This window comes from Myodes glareolus, chromosome 17 (assembly GCF_982192425.1).
Source record: "Myodes glareolus chromosome 17, mMyoGla1.1, whole genome shotgun sequence".
NCBI lineage: Eukaryota > Metazoa > Chordata > Mammalia > Rodentia > Cricetidae > Myodes > Myodes glareolus.
Genome location: NC_142042.1, coordinates 52,489,682 through 52,504,811, shown reverse-complemented (window position 1 = coordinate 52,504,811; position 15,130 = coordinate 52,489,682).

Sequence of the window (15,130 nt, the reverse complement as noted above, 5' to 3'; positions counted from 1 at the left end):
CAGATTGTGAGGTAGAGTCTCCCAAGGAGAGAGTCAGTAGACACCCCAGACAGGAGTGGGCTGGTGTAGAGGGGCCATCAAAGGGGTCAGTCAAATGGAGTGGCATGCCCTAGAGAGGAAGAATAAAGTTCAGATAAGAAAACGGAGGGTGATCTAAGGTAGCAGAAAATGGTGCCCACCACCATTGGGCCGTGTCGGTGTAAGTGGGGCTGGGCTGCCTTTGGGTGGGAAAGGGGAAAGGGTGAATTCAGAGAGTACGTGGAGCCAGCAGCTGGCCGTGTCCTTTTCCTCCCCTTCTGTCATTCTTGTTAGTCTACTATGTCTTTAGTAAGGAAAGCACTCTAAGGCTGGTTTCCCTGCGAGGGGCAGGTAAGGGACTGTGAGTCTAGGCTCCTTCCTGGCTCAAGCCCTTTCCTTGGACTCTTACCTCCTCCCAGCCGAGCTCCACCCCTGTCTTCCAGCTTGGATGACTCTCCCAGACTCCCCTGTGTGTTTAGACCTGGGTGTGACTCTGGCCCTGTGTTTATTTGTACGTATGAGCCTGGGGATGGGAGCTGGAGATGATCACATCTAACTTTGGGTGGACTCACCCACATGGGCCCCAGAGTCACTTCTGAGGCCCCTTCTTTGGCTCCAGCTATCCTCATAGCTGAGTGGGACCACATCTTGGCACACACAAATGTTCAACTATTAAAGTATATTTCTGATATGAGCCCCCACCCCCGAAACACCAGCAGCTCCAAGAAGAAGGGAGGGGACTGAAGAGACAAGACTCCTCATGGCTTATAGGCCAACCTCTGCTCTAGAATAGGAAACTCAGGATGGAACTTTGTTCCTTCCGTCCTGTCCTCCTTCTCCCCCTCTACCAGACCCAGTCCCCAGATCCCCAGGCTGCAGGAGCCAGCAAGAGCACTCAACCACTTAACTAGAGAACAAATACGGAGCCAGAGAAGAGGTTTTCTGGGATCTGCCACTTTGGAGCTTCAAATCTCAAAATAAACTTCCAGTCTCAAGGTCCTAGACACTATTGGAGAGCTCAGCTCCTCACGCAAGGGCCCGCCAGGGGGTTCCAGAAAGAGAGGGTCAAGGGTGGAGGCTCAGCCTTGCTCCTCTAGCTTATCCCCATCCCCCACCCCTGGGAGAAGTCTCTGCTTTGAGAGTCAGACACTGGTCTGGGGGACCCTGCATAGTCTCAGGTCAAACTTAGTAAGCACTTACTCTGTGCCTACTGCTGGTGAGGGCATCCTAAAGGACGCAGAGGAGAAGGCCTTAGGTGGTTTTGAAGCTTGATTTGGGTTCAAGGCTGTGTGCTGCTGATAAAATGAGCAATAGTAATAACAGAGACCCAAGGAATTCCAGGCCGCCCCCCTCCCACCCATCCCTTAGCGACACACACACACACACACACACACACACACACACACACACACACACACACATGCATACACGATGTCAAATTCCTCAGGACCTTCTGCAGACAGCTTCCAAGTCATCTCTCTACCTGGCAGTGCCCCCATAGCCTCCTGTCCTCCTGAAAATGAGTAGCTAAGGAGGAGATTCCACTCTCAGCTTTGATAGCTCACTTGAGGCTCTGATCTCGACTGAGGCCACTTAGGGCCAAGGTTCCTCCCATACTTTGTGCTAAGCTTTACGCGGTGCTGAATTAACTTTAAATTGCCACTGGCCTTTGGATGGGAGTGGAGATGAGCTAAGGGGAGTTGGGTTGTGGGTGAACAGCTCTGATTCCACCCTGGCTTATCTTTCTGAAAACCCCCTTTCCCTGGGCCCTGGTTGGCGATGACCTTCTCTTTCCTGGTGGGGGTGGGTGGTGTGGATGGTAATGAGCAGAGAGAGAGAGAGAGAGAGAGAAAGGCCAAGAAGGGGTTGCTGAGGCGGGGGTGGCGGGGGGGGGTGTTGGATAAAAGTCAAGGAATTCCTGAGCTTGCTACTTACACCAGGGGCCCCCAGATGCCTTTCCTGAGCTTTCTTTGCAGGCGAAGGCAGGTCCCATTTGAATTGAAGCGGGTTTGCAGCAGCCCCAGTGCCCCACCTCCTGCCCTGCTACCCCGCTACACCATACAGGTATCTGGGAAGAAAAAAGGAACATGAGAGGAACCCAAGGACTTTAAAGGGGGATGCTATGGGGATCTAGGCTTGTTACACAGCCCCGCTGGCCTCTGTTTGGTATTTATGAGCTTCCAGGTAAGACATGAAAAGTGTCTTAGAGAGGCTAGACCAATCAGGCTTCGGTGGGGCTATGGGAGGAACACCCAGCCCCAAATCAGGGAACTTGGTGGCACAACTTTCATTTTCTCCCGGTTAGTAAGTGGCTGAGCAGAGCAAACATGTCTCCAGAAGACCAAGAAGGTAAGCAATTAAGGGAGAAGGGACATCAGGAAAGGAGGAAGAGGGAAACGGGACCTTGGGGGTAGGCAGGGTGGTCTGGAGTCTTTTCCCACTTGAGCTGCAGTAGGTGGGCTGAGGGCCATCCTGGGCAGGTGGCCCAGGTTCTGTGAGAGAACAGTGGTGTGCTTCTGGGATCCTGGGTGGTCACTGACCAGCCTCTCCCCCAAGGAAGGTTTCCATTTTGCCTTCAACATGTTCCCAATGTGCCCGTGTCACGTAAGCTAAGCACTGAGCACTCTCTTGCTCTCTGCCTGTTCTGAGTCCTGCAGTGATCTGGGTGTTAGATTTGCTCCCAGTGAGCCAGAATTTGCAGAGCTACGGTCACTCCTCTCACATGGCCTTCCTCGGTTCTCACGCTGCCCCCCATCTCTCCTCTGGGGTGCTGCTCTCTTGGGTTACGTTTGTCTAGTCCTACCCTCCTTGCTAGGTTTGGTTCCCTGTCTTCATTTGCCTGTCTTTTTTCCCTCTTCTCTTCTCCTCTTCTCTTCTCTTCTCTTCTCTTCTCTTCTCTTCTCTTCTTCCTTGATTTTTTTGAGACAGGGTTTCTCTGTGTGACAGTCCTGGCTTTGAAGACCAGGCTGGCCTTGAACTCACAGAGATCCTCCTGCCTCTGCCTCCCACGTGCTGGGATTAAAGGCGGGGCTACCATATTTTTCTCTGTCTCCCTCTCTCAACCCTGTCACTTGGCTATCTCTGGGTTGGCCTCTGTCTGTCTGTCATCTACCCCCTGCCCCGACCCTATGGTGTGTGTGTGTGTGTGTGTGCGTGCACGCACGTGTGTGCACTCGATTACACATCCAACTGTAGGCCTTGCCCTTCTTTCTCCCCACCCTGCCCCCTTTCTCATCTATTTCTCCATGTCTTTTAAAAACCAACCAACCAAACAAACAAACAATCATAGCTCTGGGGCTTTCTATCTCTCTCTGGGTACCTTGCCTACCTGCCTCTAGACAGGCTCTGATACGTGATTATGATTTTACTTCTCTTTCGTCTCTCCTCTCTTCCTCTTCAGATCCCGCGATATATGAGCCAAAAAAGACCAAAAGCCACTCTCTCCTTTCAACGCAGTAGCTGTGCGCTGTTTACGAGGCCGCAAGTCACATTCCCATTTGGGACCTGTTTCTCCACTGGTGGGGCAAGGGGATGGACAGTTAGTTTGTCCTGTGGAGCTTCCTCTGTCTTTAGCTCTTCCTTTCGTAGTGTGCCCCATCCTGCTATGCTCCAAGGCCTCTGCCTCTCTGCTTCCTAAACTTGACCCTGAAGTCTGGACTCTAGTGTTTTAGGGACGCCAGTGTGGAGAGGACTCTGCTATTGTCAGCCAGCAAGCCCTCAAAGCAAGATTCCTCACTTCTCCACTCCCTTAAACACCAGGGTAGACATGGTCCCTTTCTGGGGCCATGTCTGGGATACAAACCAGATTAGGTCATCTCTCTAATCCTCTCTGTGCTGGGACCTCTGCCAGGCAGGGACACCCACAGTGCAGTGTGTGTGTTTGTGTGTGTGTGTATGTGTGTGTGTGTGTGTGTGTGTGTGTGTGTGTGTGTGTGTGTGTGAATTCTTGGAGAGGCAGGTCACACAAGGTTCTCTTCTCTGGTACCCTCTCTTGCCTGTAAAGTCCAAATCAGCAACCGTCCCTGAGTGAAAAAGTCTGAGGTTTGAGCCAAGCTGGTCTTCCACCGCCATTCCAATCTCCTTCCCATCCTCTCCAGGACTGGATTATGCATTTCAGCCATCCACCCCCCTATTCCTGAATAGCCCAGAATCGACACCTCTTTAACACATATCCCACACCCTAACTGTGTGTATTCTGCAGTCATCTTAGAAGGACTTGTCAGTTCCTTCTTGAAAAGCTCGGAACTTCCAGAGGGATGTAGGGACTGTGGGGGAGCAACGGGGAAATCAGGCTGGCCTTCGGCTTTGCCCTCCAAATTGGAAGCCTCCAGCCAGTGCCTGAAGTTTCCTTGGAGAGATCTCTCTGGACCGATAAGATCAAAGCATTCCCTCTGCCAAATCATTACCTTATTTTCGAGGCAATTACAAAACTTATTGTATCAATTAGCCAGGTCTCCAGCTGCAGCTTTTTATCGCTGGCTTTTGGTGCGCTGGCAAAGTGTCTGCCCAGCCCAGAAGGGTGGGGTCTGGCCCCGGAGCGTCCCGCTGCTGTCTGCCGGGATGGACAGCGGAGGGCAGGAGGGAGCAGAGGGGAGTCGAGCTCACCTACCACTCTGGCCACGATCGCTCTGTGCCGGGCGCCACACCGCGCGGACGTGGTCCAGAGAGACGCTACAGCCCCTGGGGTGAGACAGGTCGCCAGGGCCCGGGGCTAGAAGGGGACAGGGCTGAACTGACGCCCAGCCATCCGCGACGCGAGCAGGCCGGCTGGACTGCACCTCGTGGGCAGGGCGCCCCGCCGTGGCGTTTTCTGGAAGAACAGGCGGGCCGAACTTCGTTTTGGGGATCCCTGGGATTCAGATAGGGGTGAACATGGAGAAGGGAGGTGTTCCCCAAAGTGTGAGAGGGTGGTGCTGAAAGTTTCCACCAGGACCACAGCCCCTTCCAATTGAACCAAATGCACCTAGAGCCAGGTTGGGTGGGGGTATCTCTGGAGGTTCTCAGATTTTTGGTCTTAGAAACACAAATATTATGACATTCTCCCAAAGATCTTTTTGCTTACGTGGATTGTATTCACCCATGTTAGATTAGCACGAACACAGGGACCAACTGATAAAGCTCCTGATGGATGAGGCTAGACCACGAACAACAAAATCAAAACAGTTCTGGATAGTAATCCAAAGAATGAAACAAATACCCATGGGTCTGAACTAATATAAAGAACCAACTGAACAAATAAGTAAACTAACGGGGAAAGGACAGATCCCACGAAGAAAGTCTTCCAGATAATTTATGTAGACACTGTACTCTCAACGACAGGGCGTATAATAATTCTAGTCCTCCAATCTGGACTGTGCATTCTGACATCTTTCCAAAGAATACAACACAGCTGTGAAGTGTGGAGGGGAAAGGGAGTTTTACCATGAAGAAAACTTAGCAAATACTTCAGCAAATATCAGGCTCAGCATTACTAGTGCCTGTGATAGTTTTTGCCCCTGTGACAAAAATAACACATGTCCCTAGAGAGCAACAGTACCACATTTGCTGCTGGAAGAGGGTAAAATGGCCCAAGCGGCTTAGGAAGGCAGTCTAGAAACTTCGTAGACTCCTACTATGCAATCAAGCAATTGCACGCATTGGGATGTCCACACAAAAACCCGCACACAGATGTTGACAGTCGAGCTCCCCGTAACTGCCAAGATTGGGACGCACCTAACACGCACCTGGAGGATGGATACATGGGCGATGTATGAAGAGAGTGGAATATTTTTTACAGATAAAAGGGACTGAGCTATGAACAGACATGGAGGAGCCTCCAGTGTATATTACTAACAGAAAGAAATGGGTCAGAAGGGCTGTAATTCCAACTGCGTATTTCTGGCAAAAGGCAAAACTATGGAAACAATAGCATCAGGAGTTCCTCCTCTGTGGCCTCTTCCATAATCCTAGTGTCATAAGGAATCATGAGAAAAATATCAGACAAATTCCATTCAAGGTTTTTTTTTTTTTTTTTTTTTTTGAGACAGGTTCTTTCTTGCTGTGTGGGTTAGGCTGGCCTTGAATTCTCAAGCCTTCTGCCTCGGCCTACCACGTGCTGGGGTTATGTATGTGCAGCATTACAGCCTGCTGGAAGTACATTCTTTCTTGTTTCTTTCTGTGATATGCTGGGGCTATTATTTCCAGAATGGAGCCTGGGAAAGAATGAAGATGTTAGGAGGAAATAGAGGAAATCTGTTTATGAAATATTGTTTTTGATTTACTTGTAATTAGTAAACTGGCAAGCTTGCTCAGCAGGTAAAGGTGTTTGCCACCAACCCATGTGGTCGAAGGAGAGAACTGACTCTCAAAAGTTGTTCTTTGACTGCCATTTGCATACCATGGCACAGGTGCAACATACACACACACACACACACATGCACGTACGCACACACACACACACAACGGATAGATAGATGATGATAGTCAGACAGACAGACAGAGATAAAAACAAAAGTAGCAGTAATAAATCTGGCTTGAAGCTGAGTGTGTGCCGCATGCCTCCAATTCCAGCACTCTGGAGGCAGAGACAAGTGGAGCACTGTGAGTTCAAAGCCAGTCTGGTCTACATAGTGTGTTCCAGGAAAGCCAGGGCATTGCAGAAAGACCCTATCTCAAAATATAAACAAAATATACAAAATAAAAATAAACCTGGTTTGATGCTATTTTCGTATAATCCTAGCACTGGAGAGGTAGAGGTGGGAGGGTGAGGTATTCAAGGTTATGAATCCTGAGCTATGTAGTGATTTTTTAGAACAGCCTGGGATATATAGCTCCCTGTATAAACAAAACAAACAAAAAAATAGCAATGATAAACTCGTTAATATTAATGTCCTATTGTAATGAAAAAAGAGATACAATTTCCAAAACAAGAGTAAGTTATCATTATTCATTTTTGTAGTTGCCATAATTTCCCAGTTGTGCAAATATCTTACTTTACTATTCTCCTATTGAAGGATGTCTAGGTTGACCATTGATATTATATACTGTCTTTGGTGGAATAATTCAATGGAGCTCTAGAAATGAATCTGCTAAGTCCAAGGGCATGCAGATCCTAACTTTTGGTACCTATTACAGAAGGATTCTTTGAAATGATTGTACCACTTTGCACTTTTAATTAGTCTATATGTCCATCACTTATTGAATGGATAATGAAAATTACCCACTCAGCTGTACAAAGCAATTTCAGGGTCACAGCAGAACTGAGCACATATATAAATATTAGAAGCTAGAATCAAAAATAGAGGAAGAAGAAAAAGAAGAGGAGGAGGAAGAGGAGAAGATGCAGCAGCAGCTGGGATCAGCTTGATCCTATGAGAGGGTGTGGGAATCTTGTCTTTCTGAGCCGGGGATCTCACTTAATAGGGCATCTCCTGCTCCACCCATTTTCTGATGCTTCCCGTTTTCTTTACTGTAGACATTGATGGAGATGATAAGGCAAGCATGAAAAATAAATAGAGATGGTGACTTTAAAATAAAGATCTACTTTCAACTCCCCACCCCTCTGGGAAAATCAAACAGAATCTTTTCCTTGCGTTTTGGGAAAAAAGAAGAAGAAAAGGAAAAAGAAAGTTCATTTATTCATTGTCTGTAGAGAGCACAACAGAATGTCAAGGATCCTTCTGTCCGTACCCAGAGTCTGTGCATTGGTTGGTGGTCCTGTCCCCCGTGGTCAGGCTTTACATCAGTTTTACAGCAGAAATACTTGTACTGCCTTAATGATAAGGAGGCACTTAGTGGACTCCTTAAAGTTCCATTTGCTAATGATTAATGTGCTGTTTGGGCTGGCCACTCATCCATGCATGTAGCTTGACAATTGAGCACAGTCAGGCATTTGTATTAAAATTTTTAAAAACGGGAAAACAAAGTCAAAGACTTCAGATAGGGTCAACTTGATATAAACCATCAATAGCCGCTTTCCTGAAAACACACAGGTTGATAAAGTGTTTCCCTCCGGACGGTGTGCAGCAGGAGTGACGATGGACAGACGAGGGTGTTTGTTGTTGTAGTTCTGCATGCATTGGACCACGTGACATGAATGTCAGGCTACCACCAGTCACACAAGGTTTTAATAAGAAATTCCCATCAAGGGAGCATCTTAGACTCCGTTTTTAGCACCTTCCCAGCCATCTTTCAGAGTTGGCAGAATAGGCTGACTGTGGACTTCAGCAGAACCATCAACCCTGTTGCACAAGAAATTACATCCATTCCAAGTTGTAAATGCTAATCTTTCTCCCCCCAATAAAAAGACCATTAACTTAAAAAAAAAAAAGCGTATCATGGTTTAAACCATTGAGGGCTGCCACTGCAGAGCATGGTCACGCTGCAGCCTCTGCCCAGGGCAACACTGTAGCTGCAGGCACTCCTGAGTCTAATAAACCGCAGGGGCCACTGGCCTGTGTGAGGGGAAGAGGAAACACTCGGCATCCACCGGAAGGCAGAACAGACAAATCTTTTTTTTTTTCAAGACCGCATTTGATCTATTCCACCTTGGGGCTGGGACCAAGCCCAGTGTCTTCAACATGCTAGACAAGCACCCTACCATTGAGCTACATCCTCAACTTTATACTACTAGTTTTAATTTTTTAAAAATGTTTTTTGAGACAGGATTTCTCTGTGTAGCCCTGGCTGTTCTGGAACTCACTCTGTAGACCAGGCTGGTCTGGAATTCAGAAGAGCTGCCTGCCTCTGCCTCCCAAGTGCAGAGATTAAAGGTGTGTACCACCGGCCAGCTGGTTTTTTATTTTTAAAAATTATTTTTGTTTTAATTTATATGTGTGTGGGTGTGCCTGTGAAGACCCTAAAAGGACCTTAGATCCCTTAGAGCTGGAATTCTCGGCAGGTGTGAGCTGATGATTGAATGGGAACTAGGAACTGAACTCTGGTCCTCTGGGAGAAACGTGGATGCTTTTAACTGCTGAGCTATCTTCTCTCTGGCTCCCAGTTTTTATTTTTTTTTATTATCTTATGTGTATGAATGTTTTATTTACATATATGGAAGTGTGTGTGTCTGGTGCCTGGAAGGCGGAGGAGGACATTGGATTCCCTGTAGCTAGAGCTGTAGACAGTTGCGAGTTGCCACGTGGGTTCTAGGAAACAAACCCAGGTCCTCTGGAAGAGTGGTGTGTGCTTTTGAGATATGAGCCACCTCTCCAGGTCTCCTAAGAACAGCTTGCAGGAGTGGGTGTTCTCTTCCCACTATGTGGATCAGGCTTAGCAGCACGCTTGCTTTTACCCTTTGCACCATCTACTAGCCCAATTACTGGTTGCCTATGATGATTTTTGTACCCAGTCCTCAATGTAACGGGCAATGTGACCAGCATCATAATTCCTCACCTAAAAATACATGACAGAGGGGTGGAGAGATGGCTCAGAGGTTAAGAACATTGGCAACTCTTTCAGAGGTCCTGAGTTCAAGTCCCAGCAACCACATGGTGGCTCACAACCATCTGGCGCCCTCTCCTGGCAAGTGTATATATAATAAGTAGATTAGTTAATTAAAAATAAATAATAATAATAAAAATACACATCAGAGCTGGGTGGTTTTGGTGCATGCCTTTAATCCCAGCATTCAGGTGTAGATGGATTTTTTTTTTGGGCTACCAGCTCATTCACATACGCACACATACACACACACACACACACACACAAAAAAAAGAAGACACGGAGACTTATTATTAATTATGAAAGTTCAACCTGTAACTTAGGCTCTTCCACTAGCTCTTATAATTTATTTATTTATTTTTTTAAAAAAATATTTATTCATTTATTATGCATTCAATATCTGCCTACATGTGTGCCTGCAGGCCAGAGAGGGCACCAGATCTCATTACAGATGGTTGTGAGCCACCATATGGTTGCTGGGAATTGAACTCAAGACCTTTGGAAGAGCAGGCAATGCTCTTAACCACTGAGCCATCTCTCCAGCCCCCTAGCTCTTATAATTTAAATTAACCCATTTCTATTCATCTACAAGTTGCCATGGACCTCTCCTCCAACATGTCTTGCTCCCTCTGCGACTGGCTGGAGACTCTACCTTTCTTCTTCCCAGAACTTTCTCTGTCCATAAGTCCCTGCTATACCTCCTGCCTAGCTATTGGCCATTTAACTCCTTATTAAAACAATCACAGTGACATAGCTTTATACAGTGTAATAAAATGTTTTGCAACACTCAGGAGGCAAAGGCAGTTGAATCTCTGTGAGTTCAAGGCAAGCCTGGTCTATAGAGCGAGTTCCAGGACAGCCAAGGCTATCCAAGAAACCCTGTCTTGGTTGGAGAGATAGCTCAGGGGCTAAGAGCACTGGCTGCTCTTCCAGAGGTCCTGAGTTCAATTCCCAGCAACCAACCACATGGTGACTCATTTATAATGGGATCTAATGCCACCTTCTGGTATGCAGACATATATGCAGACAAGCACTCATACCTAATATATATATATTTAATAATATTCATATATTAAATATATATTTAAAAAGAACTTTACAGTTAAAAAGAAAGAAACCCTGTCTCAAGAAACCAAATAAATAAAAATACATAAATAAATAACATGACAGGAAAATGTGTGTCTGGGATGTATTGTATAAAAGAAGAATAAATTTATAAAAACACTAAAGAGCCATAGTAACAAAAGCAGCATGTTACTGACACAAACCAGGCACATAGACCCTTGTAATGAAAATAGTAGATTGGGAACTAAGAACTGGCAACCATTTGATTCATGGCGAAGTTACCAAAGACAGTTGAAGAAGCCTCTTAACAAAAGCAATGCTAAGAAAAGGGGGTATCCACAGACAGAGCTGAAACTAGGTTTCTGTCTCACACTGTAAAAATCAACGAAAAGGGAGTCAAAGCCATTAATACAAAACGTGACACTCTGAAACTGGTAGAGGAAAATGTGGGGAGGCCCTTCAAGATCTAGGCGATGACTCTGAGCGCCACACCAACTGCTCAGGAAATCACAGAACTGGATCAGATTTAAAAGCCGCAGGAAGCACAGAAAAGCAAGCAAGCAAACAAACAATCTCCAGAGCGAAGGAAAAGCCTACAGAATGGGAAAGAATCTGCTATTTAGTCCACGATGAGTTAATGCCTAGGATAGGGTTAGTGGGATGCTCAGGGGGTAGACATACTCGCTGAGCAAGGCTGATGACCCGAGTTTGACCTCTTCGACAGTGGAAGGAAAGAACTGATCCCCAAAGTTGTCCTCTGGTCTCCACATATGCACCATGACGCTTATGCACCTGCTTTCAGGCACACACACACACACACACACACACACACACACACACACACACACAAAATAAATAACCAAGTCAATAAAACAACTTTTTAAATCAAGCTTATAGCCTGGTGTTTGTGGTGTGGGCTTTTAATTTCAGCACTTAGGAGACAGAAACAGGAGGGTCCCCGAGTTTGGGGTCAGCCTACTCTAAAGAGTAAGTTCTAGGACAGCCCAGCCAGGGCCACATAGAGAAACCCTGTCTTACAAAAAAAAAAAAATTAACAAACAAAGATAGAAGCAAAGCACATATAAAGAACTCAGAAATGTTAAACCACAAAACAGCAAATCACCCAGTCAACAAAAGAGCAAATAAATCAGACATCTCTCCAAAGAAGAACAAATGGCCAATGAGTACATTAAATTGCCTTCAACATTTGTAGCCATCTGGAAAATACAAAACAAAAGTAATATAGAAGGTAACTGTAGCTCAGTTTAGTGTTTGTCCAGCATATGCCAGCCCTGGGTTCAATCCCCAACACTGCAAACAACAACAACAACAAAAATATCCAGTTCCCATTCCTGAGCCCTACACTGCTATGTCATCCTGCCCCAGTCCAAATGGCTGTCATCAGGCAGAGAACAGGGACTGGAGGGACAGCTGTGGGTCAGAGCAGTGGCTGCTTTTGCAGAGAACTAGGCTCAGGTCCCATCACCCACATAGCAGCTCACACCCACCTGTAACTCCAGTTCTAGGAGATCCAATGCATTCTTTTGACCACTGTGGGCATCAGGCACACAAGCGGTGCACAATATACATGCAGGCAAAACACTCATGCACATAAAATAAATCTAAAAGATCTTTTTAAAAAAGAAAATTAACGGTAAATGTCAGCAAGGATGTGAGGTGTTTGGGGGGTGAGGGGTCCCATCATTGCTGGTGAGATGTCACTCAGTCCAGTTACAGCAGCCGTCAGCATGGAGAGGCCTCAGACTATGAAAAGCATGGCTTTCATATGCTCATCCATACCTCTTCTGTGTACATACCACTAAAGAATAAAAGATCGTGTTCTGCAGAGATACCTACACACCCATGTTTATCACACATTTTCCTAGACAGCCAACTGATGGATTAGTTTAGGTATCTAACAACAGACTAATGACCAAACAAAATGTGACATCTATTATACACCATGGAGTTTAGCTCAAACACAAACAAAAAAGGAAATCTTGACATTTTAAAAATAAAATCCATGAAACTGAAAATTGTATTGACTGAATAAACCGGGCTTTTCCTAAATATTGTCAGTCGTCACAAAAGTTGTTAAGTGTACCAGTTAGTTTATGTCAACTTGGCGCAAAGTTGAGTCCCCTGGGAAGAGGGACCCTCAGCTGAGATGTCTCCCTCAGACTGTCTTTATGAGTATGACTGTGGGACATTTTATAAATTAATGAATGATTGATGTGGAAGGGCCCAGCCCACTGCAAGTGATGCCAGCCCTGAGCAAATGGTCCTGGGTTGTGTAAAAAACAAACAAACAAACAAACAAACAAAACAAAACCCCATGTTGAACAAACTATGGAGAGCTAACCAGCTTCCAACATTACTCCATAGTTCCTCTGCTCATGTTTGAGGTCCTGCCCGTGACTTCTCTCAGTGACGGACTGTTACCTGGAAGAGTAAGCCAAGAACACTCTTTCCCCCTCATCGTTTTGCTTTTCGTTAGAGTTGAACCCAGCAATAGGCATCAGAGGGAAAAAGAGAGAGGATTATCACATATTTTTCTCTCTCTCATGTGTATATATGTATGATGTGTGGGCTCCTTTGTGTTTGAATATGTAGGAAGAGGCCAGAGTCCAATGTTCAGGGTCTTCCTCAATTTCTGTCTACCTTATTTTTGGTTTTAAACATTTTATTTTATGTGTATGAGTGTTTTGCCTGCATGTATATGTGTGCCTGGTGCCAGAGAAGGTCAGAAGAAGGCACTGAATTCGCTGGAACTGGAGTTACAGATGTTTGTGAGCCACCTGTGGATACTGGGAGCTGAACCTGGGTTCTCTGCAAGAGCAGCCAGTGATCTAAACTGCTGGGTCATCTCTCCAGCTTCCATCATAGTTTTGGAGACGGAGTCTCTGAATGAACCTGAAACTCATCTATTCTAGTCAGCAAAAGGATTTGCCTCCCAAGTGTTGGGACTGAAAAAATGGGACTGAAGGTGTGCGCCACTAGTACCCAGCTGTGTGTAGATCTTTAAAAAAATTTTTTTCACTAGTTTAAGAAATAGCAGGTTTCCTTATGGCTTTTTCATACATCCTTATTGTTGTTGACCCCTCTACTTCTCACCCTCACATCTCTGTTCCCTTCCCCACCGGAACATTTCCACCCTCGACATCCCCCTTCCACCCCCCACATCCCCCTTCCACCCCCACATCCCCCTTCCACCCCCACATCCCCCTTCCACCCCCCACATCCCCCTTCCACCCCCCACATCCCCCTTCCACCCCCACATCCCCCTTCCACCCTCCACATCGCCCTTCCACCCCCCACATCCCCCTTCCACCTTTATATCACACATGTTCTACTGAATCCCACACACCTCAGATCCCCTGTCATGGTCCCATTCTACTCTCTTGTCCACTACACACAGTCCCTTTCACAGATTCTCATAAAAATTAGATGCTGGCATCTGCATGAGAGAGAACATTCAGGGTTTGTCTTTTGAGCCTGGTTACTCAATGTAACATTTTCCAAGTTCCATCCATTTCTCTGCAAATTTGCATGCTTTTCTTTATGGCTAAATTATATATATGTAATTATATATATAATTTTATATACTTATATATTTATATATATAATTTTATATATTTGTATATTTTTATATATATATAATTTTAGGGTTTCTATTGCTGTAATAAAAAGCTACTAAGGAGGAAAGGGACTTACTTTATTTACAACTCTTTTTGGTTTTGTTTTTGTTTTTTGAGATAGGGTTTCTCTGTAGCTTTGGAACCTGTCCTAGAACTCGCTCTTGTAGATCAGGCTGGCCTCGAACTCACAGAAATCCACCTACCTCTGCCTCCCGAGTGCTGGGATTAAAGGCATGAGCCACCACCACCCGGCTATTTTACAACTCTTAAATCACATTTTATCACCAGTGAAAGTCAGGGCAAGAATCTGGAGGCTGGAGCTGAAGTGGAAGCCATGGAAGAGGGCTGCTTACTGCAGGCTCAGTCTGTTTTCTTATACAACTCAGGGCAACCTGTCCCAGGTGGCACTACCGTAAGGGGCTTGGGTCCTCCCATATTAATCACCATTAAACAAGAAAATGCCCTACAGGCCAATCTAGAGCCATTTCTGGAGTCATTTTGGAGCCTGTCCTGGAACTTGCTCTATAGAACAGGCTGGCCTCGAACTCACAGAGATCTGCTTGCTTCTGCCTCCCGAGTGCTGGGATTAAAGGCGTGTGCCACTACCACTCGGCTGGAGCCATTTTCTCTTCTCTCCTCTCCTCTCCTCTCCTCTCCTCTCCTCTCCTCTCCTCTCCTCTCCTCTCCTCTCCTTCCTCCTTCCTTCCTTTTCTTTTTCGGTTTTCGGAGACAGTGTTTCTCTCTGTAGCTTTGGAGCCTGTCCTGGAACTTACTCTGTAGACCAGGCTGGCCAGGAACTCACAGAGATCCACCTGCCTTTGCCTCCTGAGTGCTGAGGTTAAAAGCATGTTGCCACCACCACCCAGTTACTTTTTGCTTTTTGAGAAAGGGTCTCATCGTTTAGCCCTACGTGGCCTGGAACTCGCTTTGTAAACCAGGTGTGGGCTGTCATGCCTATAGTCTAAATAGCAGTATATTTTATGTAACAC